This window comes from Carassius carassius, chromosome 20 (genome assembly GCF_963082965.1).
Source record: "Carassius carassius chromosome 20, fCarCar2.1, whole genome shotgun sequence".
Taxonomy (NCBI): domain Eukaryota; kingdom Metazoa; phylum Chordata; class Actinopteri; order Cypriniformes; family Cyprinidae; genus Carassius; species Carassius carassius.
Window position 1 is genome coordinate 12,186,103 of NC_081774.1, and position 17,947 is coordinate 12,204,049.

A 17,947-nucleotide genomic window follows, 5' to 3' on the forward strand; every position below is an offset into this window, starting at 1 on the left:
ACCCAGCCTGGCAATACTTCTCTAATAAACATCATTTACTTGCAACTGCTTCCTGTCCTTAATTCGAACGTGACAATATTATAGTGATATGTAAATTTTTTTTATATACATTTATATATAAAAGTATATGCTTAAAATACTATAAATGCTGTGTTTAGCGAGCGCAGAGAGGAGCAGCACTTTCAGTAAAAAAAAAAAGATATTCTGTTGATATTCCATTGTCTGACAACAGAAACATTAAAATATATTTAGAAAAACAGTTTTATTGAGAATTTGGCTGAATTAGAATGCAGTATGTGAGCATAGGGAGGCAATACAATACGACGCACTTACCTCATGAATATGCTAATTAGAGCATGACATCATATAGCAACATTTAGCACCTTTTCAGACGGGGTTTAGCTACTTTCCACTGAAAGAAGTTGGCAACACTGACAGAGAGTAGTGCGTACATCACTCGCAGATCGCACACATGATGAAATGTACTGTCAACACTGTTCTGTGATTTCTCAATAAAATAGCGTAGAAACTGAAAAGTTCAAGCATACATTTCTAAATCCATTTCTAAACATTTCTAAAGTAACTAAATCCCACAGTGTCATTACTACTAGAGAGACGCTGCCATGTAGAATTAATTCACACAAGCAATCGCTCTCACGAATGCATTCATATATTATCTTTACTGTCCTACTTTATCTATATCTGTTTTAGAACGAGCAGAAATCTGTGAGAAATAAAACGACCCAAAGGCAAAATAACTGATAAAAATTAACTGTTATAGGAGCAATAGCCATGTGGGCAGTGCTGTGTCATATGCATATATGCATACATATGCCATAGCTGTGCACAAGGTCTTTGTGACGTCATCAGCGACTACACGACTTCAACTCAACTTTCATCACATAAAAGTCGACCTTAAAAATATATATATTAGGGGTTGAACTACTTGACTAGTGTGAGCGATTCGTGCCACGGCGTGAAGGTCGTGGTTCGCTTAGCCATTCCTGGCCCGGTTGGAAGAGAAGAAAAACTCCTTTTCTCATGCTGAGAGATAAGCAGATGTATGTGTGTGAGAAAATATCATATATGGCGTTAAAAAATAAATGAACCGCGGATGATAAAAGCTCCTATTCTCTGTTTTTATTTAAGCTCCATTAGATGAGGCATGTTTGGAACATTCTCTTGCCTTTTACCGTTGCTGTCATGAACTATTTTTAGCTGAAAGACAGCATTTAACGAACTCCTTCACGTCGTGCCTAACAACGCCCTTCAGCCGTGATTTGTTCACGATACAGCATGGCCTCTCGTACCTTATTGCTTATACCTTATACCTTATTGATATATATATATATATATATATATATATATATATCATTATTATCATTTTAGCCCTGCTTAAGATTTGTTTTACTTAAAAGCTTGGGAAAGGGAAAGCTCTGGCTTCGTGTGGACATAGGCTTACTGACCTTACAATTTTGAATGGCGGTGTAATACTAAAGCTAAAAAATAAAACCCAAGAATTTTATATTAGAACTAATCAAGAGTTTAAGAATGAAAAAAAGCACACACTTATCCAAATGCACTCTATTCTAGTGAAATCACAAAATAAATTGCAACCACATATACCACAGTCACTGATAGATTGCTTTATTCTAAAAATGGTCATTCAAACTCTTGACTTCTCACTCTTATTCCTCAGAGTCACAGCAGCTCTGATTTAGCCCTGTTATGGCTTATCATCACTTAAGCTACAGTGACACTACAGTGCATATGATGAACATGTCACTTTTCACACTTAAAACTGGGTTCTAATTGGTTATAGAAAGAAGATAGAGTGATAACTACAGACAGGTCACAGGGTAGACGGCACAGAGCAAAACCCTGGAGGGAGCACAGCTTGTTAGGGGCAGGTGGCCGTTTGCAGACAGATGGAACATATGAAGATGCTGCGTTTCCACAGGATACACAGAACATGTAAACAAACACCAGATCCAAGAAAACTCCTATATGCACATAATCTGTTTTTTTTGTAACAGATGAATTTACAGTGTCTTTTTTGGATGTCATCATTTGAGATGTATGTGTCAATTACAGGATTTGTGGGTGATGCATTTGGCAAGAAAGAAAACAGAGAGACAGCTAGACCTGCACCATAGAACTCGAGTTTCCCATTTCTCTCTTTTACTGTCTCTGTCTGTCAGTTCCTCTTGCTCGGAGGCAGCCAATTTCAGAAGCTGAAGTCAGCCATGCAATACAGTAAATATCAGAATCTCAGTGTATACGGATTCAAGCATAATTTCCTATCTGAAATCCATTAGCCACTCTCTCTTTTTAAATTAATCTTTTCCTCAAGCATGAAAAAAAGAAAAGAAAAAAGTAAGCCTGGGCTGCATAGTCTCATCCATAACAGGACCGGCTGGCTGATAAAAAAAGTCGGGTTGATTTGGAGAATACGGACTGTTTTTGCTAGCGGATATTTTTGTGGAATGTTACAATTCCATTAGAGATTCCTGTCTGTGGGGATGGATGGAATTCCAGAGCCCCATGGTAATAACCGGTTTCAGGAAACATTAGTCTTAAATCAGTCGGCTCTGATTCTTTGTACACAGAAATGCAGGGTTGGGTGACAGAGTGTAAAATGACAGAGCAAAGAATGATAGACTGTCAAAGTCACGCTGAGCCCTTCTGCAGTAAAGCGATGGAGCCGAGTGAAGATTGATTAGACAAGCTGAGGAAAAAAACAGAGCTAACGGACGGGTTTGTTGAGCATTGTTCAGACGATCCACAGACTTGCTAAATTAAACTTGTCAAAGCCAAGAGAAGGAATCGTATTCAACAGGGCTGGGTAAACGTAATACTGATTTCTCGATTTTAATCAATTCTTATTTTTACTGAAACAATATCAATTCTTAAATCCCAAGAATCAATTAGTCCAGCCTGTTTTCAGTTAATGAACTGAACGTGTAGTGCACTTCCCATCCAATAAATTGTAATAAGCTTTGTGCATAGTTTTGATTTATAAAGTCTCAGATTTCAAAATCTGTCTTATTTTAATTTTTTTTTTGTCAACTCTCCCTTTAAATATATGAACTTAGACATTTATTCTTATGCAAATCAGATTCAGCTTTTGATTTTTGGTCTTTTTCGAAATACAGCCATGGGTCGAAACTAAATAATGGTATGCAACAAACAACAAGTAATGAGAGAATAAATTAATATCTAAAATTACAAATTGAGCTAACAGAGCAGAGATTACCCATTAGCAGTCTCTGGCTTAGATATGAACCCTGTGATCAAATCATTTGTCATAAATGTTATTATAAACAAAGAGTTAGTTCACAATGTACAGTGGACTGAAAACAATATGCACATGATTGCCATGACAACAGAGAGCCACTTCTTATTTTTCTCAGTTTACAATGGACATGACTGAAATACACATTCCTTGGGCATATTTACCTGTGCTGGGCAGGAAATGTAAAGACAGGAACTCTAGGAATTTTAATTGAATATCCCTGTAATAAATTAAACGTCAGCTCTGAATTAGAAGATAAGCATCACCGGTTGCATTGGTGCCTTTTAGAAAGTATAGTCATGAACATAAATAAAGTTTAATTCATACTATAACTTGAATGAGAAGCTGCAGACACATAATGATACAGCATTAGGGAGCAGAAACGTGCATTACTTAAGGTCTCTTTGACAATAGCAGTGATTAAACTCATCTGCGTCACCAGATGGCTTACTGAAATAGCCTCAATAATTGCTCACATGATGATGATTACAATTTCACTGAAATTATAACTTCTATATTCTATTACCTGATCCAGGAACTGGATCATATTTGTGTTTAACTGTAGCATCCAGTGTCAATTAAAATAGGCTACCTCCTAGATATGGTGATATCTATTTATTAATATGTTAGCCTATATTAAAATATTAAATCTCAGTGGGGTCAAACTAATCAAATTTTTGTGAGAATTTGTATTGCCCAGTTGTACCTTAACTTTAGAAAGTGAAAATAGTGAAAACCCAACAAAAACTAATAATAATAATAAAATGTATATATATATTCTATATGTAAGCTGTGAACAATCAGCTGTTTAACAGTCAGTTTATTGATATTAAAGCAAATGTATGTACATTTTTACCTTGCAATATCAGTTACAAAATCTTCGCATTCATCACCATCGTGTATATAACTGTTGTAGAAGCTAAGAAAAAATTCAGTTTTCTACCTATTAGATTGTGTTTTATTAATGTCCACACCAACCCTAAACCTATCCCTTAAAATAATACAAAAACAGTAATTATATTGATGTGCGCATGCCCAGCAGTTTTTTCTGTATCCCTTCTAGTTTCCACAGTTTCGACATGGATAATTATCCAAAAACTTAAAGGTAGAGAGCTCTAAAAGAAAGAAAGAAAGAAAGAAAGAAAGAATCATATCATATCACCTTAAAATCCCACACAGAAAATCGAGGGATGAAAAAAAAGGTGTAAAAAATTAAAAGATTGCACCTTTCTTGAAAATGGACTTATTTTCAAGAAAACAGACACAAACATATATGCCACATGCATCACAGAATTCTGGGTGGCAAGTGTTGCTGACATGTCACATCTTAATAATTAATTCCACCTGTATTATGATTTCTGCTATGAGTAATCAGCACTGATCGCAGAGCTCACTGCAGAAGCACATTTCTGCCCATTACTACATTAAATAGGCTGTGTGGGCTGGAAATTCAGTTTAATGTAACCTGCCCTCTTTGCGGAGATGTGATGAGGAAGGACAGAAGCTTGATGTTGACACACAGGGAATCTGTCACAAGGGTTATATTACGGCAACTAGTCTAATTACACAAATGTGTGTTTTTCTCTAGCAGTGTTTTTTATTGCTGGTTTCAACATCTTGTTTAAAACTCTCTTAATAAACTAAACCTACAAAAGGTTTAATGCATCCTTAAAACTTGTATTATTATTATTATTATTATTATTATTAATATTGTTTTCATTTCAAATATATTCTGTACTTTTTAACTTTCTACTTATCAAAGACTTCTAAAAAAAAAAATTATGATATTATTGATGATAATATGAAACGTTCTTGAGCACCAAATCAACATATTAGAATAATTTCTGAACATTCATGTGACACTGAAGACTGGAATTATAACTGTTTTAAGTGTAACTTTGCCATCACAGGAAATAATTACCATTGATTAATATTAATAAATGCTTTAGAAGCATTTTTCATTGTTAGTTCAACTAATGCAGTTAACTAATGTTTATAATTGAATTCTTATTATAAAGTGTTACGAGACTTATTTCAAAAGTGTATGTAGATAGTGTGACAACTAGCCCCAGTCTCTCCTATATAATGCAGCATTACCAATAACAAATCTACTTTGCCCAGGACAGGAGGAATTAATAAACATTGGCTTTTATGGTGTGATCTCAGCTCAGTGTGACTTTAGCGCCTCCCTCTCTGCAGGATGCTTTCTAGCATACCCTCAACTACAGGACCCCTGTAAGCACTGGGATACAGCCAGCAATTTAGAGACACGAAACCAAGGGAAAAAGAAGTGAGGCATCATTCTGTGTTGTGGACAGTCTCCTGAGAGGACAACATGTAGAAAAATCAATATGCATTGGTTAATTTGCGACAATGTAGTTCTAAGAAAAAGATGCATAAATATTTTCTACTAGCAGTGGAGGTGTTTCCATATTAGTGTGATTGAAAAAAATATTATTTGTTATTATTATTTTGCTGTTTTTTTGTTTGCAAGTCATAAACTTACATTTGGTTTGAGGCAAGTGTTCTTTGCATTTTGAACCCTACACACACACACGTCAGTACAAACGATAGCAATATCACAGCTGTTAAAACACTTGAAATGGATATAAAAATCACATTTGACCCACTGTGTAGGCTAGGGAACAACATGATCCGTTATTATGCATTCAGTCTGCTAAGTTGCAAATAAGACTCAAGATTATAGAGCTCTTAAGGTCTGGGGTCAATAAACAGACACTAAAAAGGACAAAGGTTCTCCCCAGTATGCAGATCAGCTGGGATGTATATTTCAATGAGGATTGCACATCCTGAAATTGGCCCAAAAGTTAGAAGGGAGACTTTAATCAAGGTCCTAAACTCTGAACAGTATGTTTCAAGATCTAAGAGTGAAATCCAGAGCGTGTCAAACATCTTCTTCTCCAAAAGTTCTGAAAACAACTAATAAGGTCTGTGATTGAGTCATGCATCCCTTTCAAAAAGAAATATTCAAACCTTTAAATAACAAAAGAGCCCAGTTGCAATGCAGTAGTAAAGAGAGGTGGAGAAATGCAATGCCTTTGGACAATTTCAATTAATCTCTTGATTTAAAGAAGAGGCTGGAGGGAAGGAATAAAACTCGTTAGAGCTTTTTGGCCTGGCCTCTTATCAAAGTGCAGTTTGAATATTCCTCCAAAAAAGACACTACACAGTCTCTTCTTAATGGGTAATTACATTATGATCTTCAGTTAAATACTTCCTTCAGTTAAATAATGTCCTGGTTTGATTCTTCTGATTTCCTTAAGCAATAAGAATGAACAATGTGTCCACTTTATTATTTTAAAAGAAGGACTTAGCAAAAACTTTAGTTTAAACCTTTGTTGTGAAACACCAGTGTTTCTCTTTAATGCTCGATCAGTCAGATTTAAGGATTGGAACAAATTATTGCTATTAAAAATCTGACCATAAGGCAAACATGTTGAAACCATAATCAAAACATTTAACTTTTTTATACAAACAGGCAGAAATATTCTTACAGAACCATCTGAGATTTATACAGTGGTTTCACTAGAGTTAGAGCATTAAATCTGAATAAATTAAAACTAATTACAACTAGAAAAAAACAAAATGAGTTTTATTATTTTTCTGCTATTGCCCTGTGGTGAAGCAAAACTGGCAGATATGAAATGGCATACAGCTGAGGTGTTCTTGCACCAGCTGAGCAACTGCCATTGAGATGAATGGGAATCAGTCCAGTATGTGCCGTCCGCCTCTCTGGGGGATTTATAGAGGCTACGGGGCACTTGACCACAAGCCCCATCTTAACTGCCTTCTGACTCAGGTCATTCTTTTCCTTCCTGTGTGCAGTTCAGTTGATGGGTTCCAGTCCATGCGATCATGATCCTTAAATGGATCTGGAGAAGATGAAAAAGTCTATGTCAAATGCTCACTCCCCTCCTCAGGCAATGTCTTTTTTATTCACTGAGGAACTTGGATTCATAAAATCGCAGATGGGCTTCCTCACAAAAAAAGGACTGCATCTCTGATAGTGTAGGACGTAAATACTTTTGAAATGTTAACACTTTTGAAACGTCGCATTGATCTAGTGAGTTATTACTTTTGGTCTAGAAAAAGAATGAAGCAACAGACATACAAGATCAATATAGAAAGAATCAAATGAACAAAGATAGATAAGAATCAAAATAATATGGTCTTCCTGTCAGCTGCAAAAAACAAACAAACAAAAAAAAACACAATGTTTGACACATCCTGCTGGAAAAAATAGTGCTGGCCTTCAATTTCTTTAGAAGTGTTATTCTGACAAGTAGAAGAAGCATATGGCGAGTCAATTTTACCCATATGTTGCATTTCAGATCAGCTATTGGTTTTGAGAGCAAGTGGTTTTCACAGTCGATGGTGATATCATTTGTCCTTTGATCCTGCAACTTGGATCCTACTGTACCTCAGTCTTGTGTGCCATCAAAGCTCAAATATTTCATCAAAGCAAAACTCGTCCAAGACCTGCCAGAACCAGGTGATACCAGGTGAAATAAAGTTTATGTGACACTTATGAAGGACATTTATTACAAAATCTCAGACTTAAAATGTCTGTCATACCAAACTAATCAAACTAATGGATTTAAAGACCTTCATAAGGATGTATGAAATCATTAAATTAGATTTCTGTCCATGTGGAACACCGATCGTATTAAGATTTTATAAGTTGTTAAATAAGTTCTTAATTTTATGCAAAAAATTGTGCAAGTTAAGCATTAACCAGCTGCTTTAAAAAAAGGGGAATTCAAGTATGAAACTAGGAAAGAAATACTCCTATCTGTCATTGGTTGAAAAACAAAAAAAACAAAATGTAAATAAAAAATAGCCTCACCCCAAACTTGCCATTGGATAAGATAGTGGCTCCATCCGAAATTACTTACTCTCTTGAGAGTTAAGTTACTCTCTTGAAGTTATTATTTAAAATAGTATGTTTTATATAGTATGAAGGTAATCTGGACATACTACATTCACCATGTTGCTGGCCTCATGGGATAGTAGGGTTGCTCCGATCACGATCGGCCGATCGTTAATGCGCATCTCACCAGTAAAGCCGGTTCTCTAATCAGCGGTAAATTCCCTTAGGTGCGTGATTTCACATAAAGCAGCTGTTACTACACAGAGCCGTTGTTAATTGAGAAGATGTGCAAATAAACGCTGAAAATGAACGTGGATTTGCGCAGCTTCTCAGTTAACAACGGCTCTGTGTAGTAACAGCTGCTCTATGTGAAATCACGCACCTGATGGAATTTACCGCTGATTAGAGAAACGGGTTTACTGACGAGATGCGCATAACGATCGGCCGATCGTGATCGGAGCAACCCTATGGGATAGTACATGCACACTTCAGAATCATGCATGAAGTATAAGTCATCTGGGTACTTTTTGCCCACACTTTTATGAATACTGTCAATTCGGATATACTTCTTTTGTCACATACTGTTTTTTTCCTACTATATAGGGAAATATGCAATTTTGGATGCAGATGTTGCTATTTGCTAGGCTTGTCAGGATTCTAAAACAAACAGAACAACGTTTTAATAGAACAGAATGAAGTATTCTAAAAATGACACTTATTCAGTGGTCTTATAATACGGCTATTTCTTTATTATTCTATGATTGTTCAAGGTTTAACCCTATAAAACATAAACTATTTAAAAGCTAGGATTGTAATTTTTTATGTCAAAATACCTTCTCTTAATTCAGTTTGACTAGCCTACCATAAATATGCCATTTTTATATAAATTCAGAAGTATATACTGTAACACTAGCCGCACACTATAGCACAGAAACAACTTCACCTTTAACCTTATCACACCTTATCACGCACTATAATATCATATGAATGGCATTGTGATGCGATGATGACATACACGTGTGTTTCAAACCTTATTTGGTTGGAGGCCTTTAGAGTTAAATGATCTTAATATCTAAAAATGCTGTTATGTTGTGTTTCTGTGTGAGAGTGAGAGCAATTTCAAACTCATTAAAAGTTAAGTATATCAACACACCTCCTCTTTTATCTCCACCAAAGTACCCCCTATTGAGATTAAGTGTGCATAGTGAAACAGCAGACTTAATAAAAATATTGAGTTTTATAATGAGTTTATTATATATATTATATACCTAAAATGCAATTTCCTGGTGTATTGTCAAGCTGTTTGCAATGTGGAAATTAAGTACAAAAAAAACATTTGTTCAGGACAAAATGGTGCAATTTCATGATAGTTTGCAATCGTTTTATTGTTATGGTTTTACAAATATGTATCATTATTTTTTATTGATAGTCTGCTTTTAACTTGGAGGGTTTATTTCTTTTTCTGCAATGGTAATCTTGTTATAGTAACAAATAAACGGTGGCAATAATGTAAACGCACATCTAATAATGGAGAACACTGTCTAAACTGGTTTTCCACTGAGACAATTTGCACAAATTGCAAAATGAATAGTTTTTTGGTGAATAGTTTTATTTGGTGTTTGCCGTTTGGCAGAACAGTGCAATCATTTCAGTGACTGATAAGAAATAATTCAAGGTCAATGTGAACAAAATGAGAAGGACATTCAATATCACAGGATAACCAGCTCTCAATATGGCTGTCACAGTTTCAGGCTGCATGCTGAGGAAGTAACCAAAGCAATATGAACTTGAAACATGTGTAAATGCAATATTTGTAAGTTCAGTAGGAGCGACGGGCTGACCATGACATGGGTGTCATATTCTTTATAGGTTTGCAATTCTTAAGAAAACTATTTCACAAAAGCATTTTGCACAATTGTAAACACACAATGGTGGGTTAAAGCAGGGGAATCATACAGCTTCTAAAATAAATTAAAATAAAATTATATTTCTGAAAATAAAAAGAGTGAGTTTTATAATGAGTTTGGCACATATTCAAATAATACAAATTGTAAATTAAACTAAAATTGCTCAAACGTATCAGTAAACTAACCCAAAGCTATCATACTCATCCAAAATAAAATAAAATTACATTTCTGCAACACTTTGTGCTTGAGAGCTAGCCAAAAAGCATGTCATTATTTTATTATAAACTCTTAAAAATGCACACTAAAATAAGCAGAAAGGATTAGCAAGAAATCTCTTTAAAGGAGGTAAACAAAAGTAGTTTTTACAGAAAATTCCAGCACTGTCCAGACCCCTCGCAGAGCCGAAGGGATGGAGGTTAATTGACTCCCAGAATAGCCACTGAGAGCTTGTGTATATGTAGGCTCTGATCCAGGCTCCATCTGGACTCAGCCAGCTTTAGCAATGCTGCTGTTAGCAGGCTTCATTTGCTTCTTAAATAGGTCCTAGATGATGCTTCATTATAGAAGTAATGTTGAAGTATCAGCTGTGCTATCAAACAGAAACAAATAATACCCAAATAGCACCCACATCAAAAGGAAATCAGCCACTTACGTATATTACCATTTCCTCACATCTTCTGTATAACCATGAGAAAGAGAACATCTTGATCTCATCACATTTGGAATGAGGAACACAGAATGCAGATCAGAGCTTTCTGGCTGCATGTTTACTTTAGTTGTGAGCATCAAGGGTTTTTAATCCAGTCCAATTCAATCCTACTGAAGGACATTCGATCCCTTGTGGAGAACGAGATGACAGTTTCATCTCAATATAATCACGCCAGGTCATCCATCATAACAGAATCACTGAAGAACAATGCAAGAAGCACTTCTGATATGTGAAATCATTCTTCTCTTTTAGAATATTTTTTGCACATACACAAAAGGCCCATGTGTATTAGCTCTTTAAAAGGGATTTCACAATGCCAGGTGGACAGCAATCATAAAAACAGGCTGCATTCCAAAGCTAGAACAAAGAAATGCAGGTTTATTCAAGGCACTAGTGGAATGCAGATTAATAGAGTTATTGGTATTCCACATACAAATTTGCATGTTTAACATTCCTTTAGTGATTCCAACAAACAGAGGATGACCAAAGTGATACAGATGAACCCATGGACAATATGTCACTTATCGGAGTTAAATCTTTATACTATGATCTGCCCTTTAATAGACAGGTTTGACTCAAATATGCTTAGATTCAGAGAAAACAGCGCATGAAAAATTCATATCAAATCAATGACAATTCAATGAGAGAACTCAGAAGCCATTTTCTGTAGTGTTGGTGTATGTGTTTTGCCTTTTCAGGAAAGTGTTTTAAGTTTCTTGTGAAATGAGAGAAAATGGGTCATTAATTATATGGAAATTCCCATTCAAAACGAATTCCTATTTGAAAGTTTTAAAAAATCCAGGACGTGCCTCTCTAAACAGATTCACAGATGAAAAGAAAAGCACCTGATGAAATCTATTTTAATGAATTTTGAAAAGCTCATTTTAGAATGTCTGGTGAGTTATACTGCATGAAATTTATCTTAGTGAATTAAATTAAAGTTTAATCCTACTCATTTTATTTCATTTTTAACTACACACACACACACTGTAACTACACAGTGACAAGCAGGACAAAAATCTTTCAGTTTAAATATATAGAATCATTTTCTATTAATTTTTATTAATAATAATAGTTTTGGCCAGTTCAATTATTCAGTTGCAAAAACTTATGAGTATTCCATCAGTCTAGCATCTCATAATGCAGTATAATCTGGCTATTTGTTTATTTTTACATGAATATTTTACATTGTAGGTTTTCTGAAGATAACATACCACATCAGTATGGGATTTAAATGCTGCCATGATTCAAAACTGAAAATACAGGTCTGAAAGGTTGAAACTAAGTGTTCGAAAACTCAAAATCTTACAAAAAAAAGTTTTGCAAGATCGAAAAATAAGATTTGCAAGCTTGCAAAATGTAAAAAATAATAAAAATATCTGTGCAAACATTATGTTGTTTTTGAGATTTCCTTCTTCAGAACTGCAACATTTTTTTACGATGTTGCGCAAATAATTTTTCAGAGTTTCAAATCTGTCAGTGTTCTCCCACTGTATTAGATTGTTTTCCAGGTTTGAAACCTTGTAAATGGTGATCTGAAAACTGGTGTGCGAATGTGTGAAAACAAGTTTTTGAAACTCTGAAAACAGAGCTTTGCAGGCTTGCAAAGTGGTAAAAAAAATTACATCTCTTCAAACGTTAAATAATTTTCAAAAATGAAGCTTCGCAACCTCGCAAATAAAAAAAAGCCTGGAGGGAGGGCCTTCTGCTCTTGGTCAATGCTTTGCTGTCTGCTGACGTACAGTCCAATCACAAGTCGTATTTACTGGAAAGGTGGGATTGACCGACTGCTCCGCCAATGACAAAAGCGCACAGGATACGCAAACAGAGGATGCACAGATTTCTGTCCACAAGGCGGTCCGTCAGCTCTATCCTCTCAATCCGTCACAAACAGCGTATGAGGACAATGGAAGCAATAAAAAACAACAAATATACAAGTGCTATAACAAGTCTCAGTTAGCTTACACGTAACAAAGGCTTTTAAATAATATGATAAAGAAATACTGATAAAAGATAGAATAGAAAAAGAATAGAGCAAGCTAGAGTTAGAGGTCTTTTTTTGCCTTGTTAATTGTATAATAAAAGAAAACCGATAGAATACAAAATAATATAAAGCTCAATATTATTCTTTTTTTAAGAATAGTGAGTGTTAAAGTTAGAAGGTCAAATACATTTGGAAGAGATGTGTTTTAAGCCGATTCTTGAAGATAAGGATTGGTTACAGACAATCCAGTAAAGATTTACCCAAACGAAGGTCTGAGACTACAGAATATCCTCAATGCAGAAAGCACTCTCTTTCACTCACACACAGTATCAATTTTAGCATGTGGTGGAGAACAAATAGTTTATCATATGTTTTAAACATTATATATTTATTAGCCTACTTATTTATGTTATATATACTACTTATTTATGTATATATATATATATATAATATAATATATGAAAATACAGATGTTTAGATTATAATTCAGGTTTATTTTTACAAAATATAGATTTTAAAATGTTTCAATACATATAGCCTATAGTGATTGCAGAAAAAAGTAAACCATGCATTCATAAATTTGTAATAGGCAATTATTTATAATTTTACTGAAATATTTTAATAAAAGTAAAAAATACACTGTACACCTTTCTGAATATTTCAATATAATATCTAAATATTCTTCTGGATGCACTATTGAAGTCACTTTAATTGTAATATTCTGTCTCTACATGAAGAGAGAGTCAGTGGTCCACTGCGTGAGGAAAGTGAGTCGCCAGCTGAGGAAAGTGAGGTGAGTGTGTATACTGATGCACCGCCGGTCTATCAGTGGTAAACTCAGTGGCTACTGGCAATTGTATGGTGAATTTCAGCGACAAGTGGGTAAACCTTTATTTTAGAACTGGACCGCGACGGGACCGCCTTGTGGACAGAAATCTGTGCATCCTCTGTTTGCGTATCCTGTGCGCTTTTGTCATTGGCGGAGCAGTCGGTCAATCCCACCTTTCCAGTAAATACGACTTGTGATTGGACTGTACGTCAGCAGACAGCAAAGCATTGGCCAAGAGCAGAAGGCCCTCCCTCCAGGCTTTTTTTTATTTGCGAGGTTGCGAAGCTTCATTTTCGCTCAGTCTGAGTTTCAGAGTTTCAGAGCAGAGCTGCGTGACAACACTGCCACAAATCACGTGAGACGCAAGCTCGCAAATGTGTGTGCGTATCTCCACAAAGTGGGTGTTGTAAACTCAACTCTGAAAAAATAGTCTGCAATAGGAGTGCAAATGTAATGTAATGTAATAAGTTTCGCCCTTTCGTACCTCAGTTTTCAGAGTTTCAAAACTTTTTTTCACCTATTCGCACACCAGATTTCAGATCGCTATTTACAAGGTTTCAAATCTTGAAAGCAAACTATACACTGGGAGAATAGTGACTAATTCGAAACTCTGAAAAAATGATTGCACAACACCATAAAAAAGAGTGTTGCACTTCTGAAGAGGGAAAACTCAAAAACAAAATTACGTTTGAAGAGATGTAATTTTTTTTTACCACTTTGCAAGCCTGCAAAGCTCTGTTTTCAGAGTTTCAAAAACTTGTTTTCACACATTCGCACACCAGTTTTCAGATCACCATTTACAAGGTTTCAAACCTGGAAAACAATCTAATACAGTGGGAGAACACTGACAGATTTGAAACTCCGAAAAATTATTTGCGCAACATCGTAAAAAAATGTTGCAGTTCTGAAGAAGGAAATCTCAAAAACAACATAATGTTTGCACAGATATTTTTATTATTTTTTACATTTTGCAAGCTTGCAAATCTTATTTTTCAATCTTGCAAAACTTTTTTTTGTAAGATTTTGAGTTTTCGAACACTTAGTTTCAACCTTTCAGACCTGTATTTTCAGTTTTGAATCATGGCAGCATTTAAATCCCATACATCAGCACCTGCAGAGAAAAGCCCTCAGATTTTCAGACGGTCTACTTATGGTACTGTTTGATTAATTTGCATCTCATTTACATTCTGCTTCTTGCCATTAAAGCTTCTTAAGAGCTTGTCTTTGTTGGATTGTCCTTGAATGACTCGTAATGATGTCAGTTCTTTTCTTAGGATATAAATGGAAGGAGTATGATGTAATTAATTATGTAAAGTGTTTTGCTTATCTGTATGCTCAGCACATCTATTGCAACAAAATAAACAAGATTATCATTTAAACAAATGTTTACTGTGTGTGCATGTATGTCTGGGGCCCAGAGACCCCAATAATGTATGTGTAAAATGATAATAGTATGAAATCCCAGTAGGCAGATATAATTAAAGATTTAATGTTGCATGTGTCTATGAGCTATTAAAGGAGTCTTGGGGTCTCTCAGTCTTCAAACAAAGCATGGGGATTAACACCAGACAATTGCATTTATTCATATACATTGCAGTGAAGATCGGTATAGGAGGATAGTATGAAATTTTCATAGATACAGGAGAAACCCCTGCAGTCAAATCCAACATGAGTGAGCTCAGGACTTTCACAAAACTTTTTGCTGAATCTAAGCACTGAATCATTTAAGAAGGGATGACTTGATACTGATGACATTCTTTGTGTCTGGAGATTGCTCGAGAGTGAAGCAGTAATGAACTGATGTTATAACTTGAAAATATTTCCTGCAACATCCTGAAGTGCCTCTAACACTGTCTTGATATGCTGCAAGTTCTCAAAGTCTTTCTCCACATCATAAGTGTGCTTTCCCCGTGGACAGTAGATTTCATAATCTACTCTATCTTGCTTTTCACGAAAGTGCTTCACTCATCAAATCTGAATGATGCTAGCATGGTTTGAAGTGCCCAAACATCACTGTATAAGGCCTACCTATCAACAAAATAAACTAAATTAAAAGAAATGGTAACTATTTAGGAGCGGAACTCTATTCTCCCACATCTTGTTTTGCTGTCAGAAACACTCCATATGACAACAGAAGCAGGCAAGGCTAATCTCATTAAAACCTAAAAGTGTTGAATAGCCAGACTATCAAACAGTAGATTCACAAGCATAGCCTCCAGTTTGGATTAGATACACCAGGATTGCTTGTATAATTTTTCAACATATATATTTTAACCACATGTTCTCTAGCTCTATCGTTGCTGTCTATTGAGGATCAGAAACCTCTCTTATTTCATCAAAACTATCTTAATTTGTGTTCTGAAGATGAATGAAGGTCTAACGTGTTTGGGATAACATGAGGCTGAGTAATTAATGACTGAATTTTCATTTTTGGGTGAACTATCTCTTTAACTTTCTTGGATTTTTACAAGCTGTATATATTTATTTTGGATTAACGAAACACGTCGGGTTACAAGCTCAAGCTGTTTGTACAGTATCCCTTGGGAACATCAGGTTCTATTGAGATGTCGTGCTAAGGCAAACTTTTGACAGCCTCAATCCTGCATGCAAATTTAGTACAGGGCACCCTGAGACCTGTGATCTTGTTGTTTGTGTAATAGCGGTGGTGATTTCAGAAGAAGCAATCATTACTACAAAAGGTGCTCCAGCATGCATGTCAAGTGCAGAGCTTTTTGTGTTCCTGTATCATTATTTTTGAAAGGTTTTCATTGACATTTCAGGTGTCAGCATTGCAAGAGTTGCCGTCTTGTCAGTCCGTCACAGAATGCAAGTTGTTTCTGACTGACACATTCTCACACTGCACCACTAGCTCGACAGCAAGCCAAGGCCAAACACTATAGTGCACAGCATGGACGTTCACACAGCACAGGCACACAGATTCAAGAAAACCAAAGCCGGAAAATAGATTCAAAAACAGCTTGGTCCCGCATTCTAGGGCAGATGGTTTCTCTTTTAAGTGTCGTAATCACATTAGACCGCTTGTGGACTGCATCGTCTGTCATACTGCATGTAAAAACAACACACTTTCGTAAGGAAACATCACTTGAGCTACTTTTACACTTTTCTGCAGTAAGTGCACCACCAAATCTTTATTCTGTTTAGTTTCAGAGGAGTCCATTACTTGATCAAAGACCAAACTTTTATAGTTAAAATATATATCATGTGTCATGATTTCCATGATTTCATTAATTTATTAATTAATCATTTATTATTTTCTGTGCTTCAAATATCAAAAAGTATATTCATTATAACAGTATTAGTTATAATAAAATAAATATAATAAACTATAATATTTGAATTGTTATTTTATTATAATGTTGTTATTTATATTATATAGCATACAATAATAATAGTAGTAGCATATAATGTTACTTTTACTTTCATGTTTCATAATTACATAATCATTGTATCAATAAATAATAATAATCTATTTTACATTATTCTTGGGGAAATTTACAATACAATATATTTTAACACTTTATAGTAAGGTTCCATTTGTTAGCTTCATTGCTTAACATGACCTTACAATGAAAAATACTTATTTATTATACATATTTGTTTATGCATTTAATAATCTTTTCTCATGTTAATTTAATCATTTACTAATATGTTGTTAAAATTGTTAAAACAAAAAGATATATATTAATATTATTTAATGGACCTGAGCTAACTGTATTTTTATTTACAAACATTAAAGACAAAATACTATTCAAACTCTACATAACAGAAAATACAATCTAAAATGAATGATAAATTCAATATAAAATATATAATAATATAATTATGTATGTTTTGTTTTGTAAAAGTCACTAGATGTTTGTTTTATGGACAACTCTGCTGTAAACAATAATTACACACAAATAGTATGCAAAGGGAAAGAAAACAACTACAACTGAAAAGAATCACATGTTCCTGAAATACATTACTCTTCTTATTTGTATAAAAAAATGTGTGGCAGCGCATGCTGGATCCTCTAACTTAACTTACATGGAAACGAATCAAGTTACATTTAAGTAAATCACAGACAGCAGATGTTATTTAAGGAAGATAAACAAATTGCAAGCTGGTAATTACACAAAGATCAAAGATTATGTTTTTTATTATTATTATTATTTATATATCGTCTTTCCAGCCCCTCCATTCCTTCATCATATCACAGCTCTTGTAATTATAACTCATAAATCAGACATGGGGATGTTTGTACTCTACACAAGTTCACCACTGATGCATCTTAGTTTGTGAAATCATCAGTTCTCTCTGTCAGGAAGCTTT